A 5,566-nucleotide genomic window follows, 5' to 3' on the forward strand; every position below is an offset into this window, starting at 1 on the left:
ATAATTTCATTGTCATTTAAGTGGAAACACGAATGTCCTACATAAACTCTAAGAAAATTATAAAGTAATACATGATAACGGAGATTTTGAACATATCCTTCCTTAAACTATGTGCTATAATATTTTAGTGAGATTACTTTGGTAAATTGGTGAGTTAATAAAGTGTATGTCCATTTGTCTGAAATGTATACCGAAGCTCCCTGTATTTCCTTTCTTAGATACTCTTCTAGGGAGTGTAATATGCACCTTCTTTGACAAATCACACTTGGGCCAGGCAGCAGGATGCACAGAAGCACTCCTGGCTGCTCCTGTAAAGTACTGGATCTAAAGAAAAGGGCAAGCCTCATAGGTGCACTCACCAGGCTCCGCTTGACACCTAGAAGATTTTCACTTTTAAAAAACCATTAAGCTCTGTTAGATTTGTCAGAGCCTGTACAAAAAGTACTTTTTAAAAAATGAAGGTTATTTAGGCTGGTTTCCATTACCTGCCATTTGAAGAATTTTAAGTGACAATCTAACCAGGGTTAGAGGAAACCAGGCAGTGAAGAAGAAATTTAAACTGTTCTTTACTTTGTATTACTTTTTAGTTAGCAAAGTTTTGCAATTACTAGTCTCATCTTGAACTCATGTATTTCAACTATAGTTTTTCTGTTCATTTTTCCTCATAACATTAATAGCAGTGAATGAGGAAGTAGTTATTTTTAATTCCAAGTTGACACCTTGAAAACATAGTAAAACAGATGGTTTTTCAGCAAAATTTAATTAAGCAGTAATAAACTTATATGATAAGTGGGAGTGGATGTCATGTGCCCACTTTGGAGAGTTAGACAAAACTAAGTTCAAAGAAGAGCATTACGACCTCCTCAGTGCATGAATTTGGCAAGTTACCTTAGTTGAGCTTTCAGTCTTTATTTGCAAAATGGATATACCAATATTTTATTTGTTTTGATTAAATAAGATAAATAATATAAAATTCCTTGTACATAGAAGGCACTTCCGTAAGTAGTGGCTACCATATCAGCATCAAATAGCTCAGCCATTAGAGGAACTCCTTAGTTTACACAGGGCATCTTTACCTTTGGGGTCTGAAGGGGCATCAGCAAGTCAGGGTAGATAAGATTTACCTGCTTTGTGGCTGGGCGCAGTGGCTCACGCCTGTAATCCCAGCACTTTGGGAGGCTGAGGCGGATGGATCACGAGGTCAAGAGATTGAGATCATCCTGGCCAACATGATGAAATCCCGTCTCTACTAAAAATACAAAATTAGCTGGGCATGGTGGTGCGCACCTGCCGTCCCATCTACTCTGGAGGCTAAGGCAGGGGAATCGCTTGAACCCGGAAGGCAGAGGTTGCAGTGAGCCGAGATCGTGCCACTGCACTCCAAGCTGGCGACAGAGTGAGACTCTGTCTCAAAAAAAAAAAAAAAAAAAAAAAAAAGATTTATGTGCTTTGTTATTTCACACATATTCATATGAACATATTTCATATGTTCAACCTAGTATTATTTAACTTGTTCAATATGCCAGCTGGTTACCTGCTGTTTTGCTTTTTCCATTACTGCTTTAAAAATGTCATAAAAATCCATCATTGCTGGGATAGAAAGCCAGTTTGGATAATTTTTTTAGTGCTTTGCTTTCCAATGGTGTTTTATTTTTTGACTATCAAAATAAGTTGAATGGTTACTATAGCAAATTATAAAAATTATGGGGCAAATTTTTAAAAGCATAAGAAACAACAAGTGATAAATAAGCTGTGAAGTACATTTCCATCTTTATTGACATCACTGAATCCTGCCTTGTGTATATTTGTGGTATGATGAAGAAACAGTGGGAAAGCAGTCCCTATGTCTGAAATATTGCCCTTTCCTGTGTGTTGAATACAACTCAGTTTAGAAAGATGGCTTAGATGCTGAGACTACGTGGAGGGATAGAGGTTCTAAATAGAGGAGTTGAAGGTTGTCCCGAGATAATGTTTAATTATCTCATACATTGCATTGCACACTCACTTTATCCTCTAATGTTTTTGTCTGAAAATGAGAGGTGAACACATTCAAAATGTGGTATGATTTATTATTCTTGGCAACTGTTGAGATTCTTAATCCCACCTACTAAAATTATACTGAAAATTTTCAGAGTTATATGTCACTCACTGATAAAAGCTAATTTGACTTTAGGTACCAACGTACTTGTCCTTCCAACAATAACTTTTTTTTTTGAGATGAGTTGTGTGCATTTTGTGGGGATAAAGAGATAAATGCAAGTAATTGAAAAGTGCAATTTACATATGTAATTTAATTTTCACTTAATGGCTGAAATTCAAAATGAGAACAAATTCACTGTTGTAGTTTGATTTTAGGTTTTTTAAACAAGGTTGTACATCAAGTGTTTTAACTCTAGTTTATATAAGTTAAACAAAGACAAAATAAAGAGAGCTTTACATTGATTAGGTCTCCCCTTTATGGAATTCAATCATTAATAGTCACCTTTAATTTTATGTTTGCCAAAGCTAGAACAAAACCAAACATAACTGATATGTATTAGAGAAATATTTAATGGTAAGAAATGACCTTGTATTTTTAGAGAAAGATATAAAGAGGGGTGTGTGTGTGTGTGTGTGTGTGTGTGTGTGTGTGTGTGTGTGTGTGTTGGGGGATAAGTATGTACAAAAAATTTAATCTTTAAAAATGAATGTGTTTCAAGGAAAGGGTGGAGAAGCCGACAAAAAGCAAATAGAAATGTGAATGCATTGGTAAAGCAGGAGTTCAGAATACAATCAGATAGATATTTTTGAAGATAAATTTACTTACTTTTTTGAATAACATGTTTACTTCCTGAAATGCAAGTTACCTTTTTTCTCCTTCAATAAAACTTGTTTATCTTGTTGTACAGCAGCCAAAGGCTGAGAGAGAAATAATTTCTCCAGAATGTTTTGTTCTGGAAAACAGGGTCATTTAAACACCTGATAACCTGCTGAAGCCTCAAACATTCATAGCCTGTATATAGATGAAAGGATTTTCAACCTTTTGATATTTACTACCATTTCAGCTTTGAAGAGAAGAATACTTGCCTAATTATATTTTTTAAAGAAATATGGATGTTATTTAACCACTGGGTTGGAATAAACTTGGATATTTCCTTTGTGTTCTGTGAACTTCTACCCTGCTGCTAACTGAGTATAGGCAAATACTCTCACATTTCTCAAAAGGTATGCAGCAGTACACTAGCCCTTTATACCATGTTCTTTAAAAAAAAAGTATTATGTGACTTAAATGAGTTTGGGATACATTGTGAATAATGGTCTCTTTCTCAGGATTTCATATTTTAAATGCTCCAAGAAGCAGTGCTTTAATGAAACATATTTAGCTTTAACATGGCAACTCCAAAATGTCTTTGACCATTAATATAAAAAGAGAGACAGAGAGAGACAAGACATAGTCTGTCTTTACATACACTCTACTTTTCTTCCTCATCATACAGTTTTTTCCTCTGCTGATGGGGCAGAAGAGAAAAGGAAAATACCAATGTCTGTTTAACAGACTGTCTTGACAAGTGGCTATAATTTCTATTCAGGTTATCATCATCATCTTGTAAAAGAAGTGGTGGCTTTTTTAAGGGACTCACTCCCAGCAGCTCCTGGCTTTGGTGGCCCATCAGAAACTTAGCTGTAAGTTTTTGCTGACTGGTAGCTGGCAATATCACATTGTTGTCCTCTGAAGCATATGCTTCTCTGTGTTATGTTGTCACAGTCCCTTGCAAGGCTAAAACCCCAATCTCATCTACCTACTGAGGCCAACTCGTGAGTTTCAATCTTCCATGGGAACTGGTGACTTGGAGAAGGGGAAGTCCTGGACCATTTCACCTGGTTCTGCTAAATGCCACCTCTCAAGATGCCTTTCAGAATGGTGGCTGGCCCCCCAAACCAGCTTTTCCTGAACTCAGAGCATGGACTTTTGGTGTCTTTGTTTCTCTGCTGTGGCCCCCAGGCCAATTCTAGCACTGATCAACTAACAACTCCTTGCTTCATGAACAACAGAAATAATAACCCAACAGTTTGCACAGCATATTACAGAACTGTTTAACTGAGGAATCCCCATTTTCACCCTAAAAAAACTTCTGGGAAATAGTGTATTTAGCCATATTAGGTATGATAGAATAAAATATACCAGTTATACACTTCACACCATAAACTTCTTTTCTAAGAAGTCCAAGAAATAAAACTTCTCTTTCTCCCCATGTTTTGTCACTCTGTGTTTGGAAATCCTAGCATCAGTCTCATTAATCCTCTTCAGGGTTGTGTTATGTCTTTGAGAGATGATGTGGCAACAAGGTGATATGGTAATGGGGAGAGGGACATATAGGATATTGCTAGGATGTTCATTGATTTAGTCAGCAAGGCCTTTAAGGTCTAGGCAAACCTTTCATCTTCTCTGCTACTCTTAGAATCTGGGATTCCCTTTGGGACACTGCTCAAGATCCTGTTTGTCTTCAGCCATATTCTCAGAAAGTTATTCAAAGCAACACCATTTCCTCCTCCCATCCCTCTGATTCAAGGACATTTTATCAAGTTTCCAGGCATTTTTCTCCCTCATGTTTCTGTCCTAGATATTTAATCTATGTTTTAAATCCTCTTACATCCCTTCTCTGAGACTATAAAGACTATCTTTTATTTGTCTTAATTGAGGGAGTGGAAAGAAGGAAAAACTGGGGCAGGAAATATACCATAATAGCAGAAAAAATATTATCTTGACACATTCTTATAAAAATTCTGTTTTTCTGCTAATAAATTTTACTTTTCATCTAGATATTACCCTCCACCCCATCTCAAGAGTGTGAGACATGTGTCTCTGGCCCCAAACAGATTTTTGAGGACTGTAACTCTTACTCTAATAGCAGTGGCTGGCTGTGTGGTGATTTTTCTACACATGTGGAATACAGGAGCCTCATTATAGGAGAGACATATCACCTCCTTTGTCTGTGGGTCACTATGTGTTCCCTCAGGAAGGTCACAGTCCCGCTTCATAGGAAGCTCAGCTATAGGTTCAAGTGGAATGTTCCTTGTTTGGAATAAACCCTTGGCAAGCCTCACATAATTGGTGGGAAGTTGAGGCAAGGAACTGGAGGTGAGGAACAATGGGCAGTTCTCCAACCCGACTCCACTTATAACTTTGTCTTCTTCATAGAGTTCTGGTGCCAGAAAAGAGAAGCGATTGAGCCTGGCTCTTGGGAGCCAGTGGGGCTCCACTCTCTGCTCCTGGTCTCATTTCTTGAGACTCCTACAGCCACCTGTGTCAGCAGACCAAAAGTTGCAGCAACCGACACCTCCCTGACTACTATATCCCCAAACATGAAAAGATTAGCCCTGCGGTCTTTGAAAGGGGAATGTTTACCCTAAAAAAGTCCATCTGCTCCATAATCATGGCAAAAAGAAGAGTGCTTACAATTTTCTAAATCTCAGAAATACGATGCTGTCATGCCATGCTGAGCGGAGTTCTCACTAGGAATTCTCCCCTTATTCTTAGTGTCTCCATTGGTGCCCACAGGCCACCACATGGGAAGCAGCTTTAGTG

Source organism: Pan paniscus, chromosome 15, assembly GCF_029289425.2.
Source record: "Pan paniscus chromosome 15, NHGRI_mPanPan1-v2.0_pri, whole genome shotgun sequence".
Classification (NCBI taxonomy): Eukaryota; Metazoa; Chordata; class Mammalia; order Primates; family Hominidae; genus Pan; species Pan paniscus.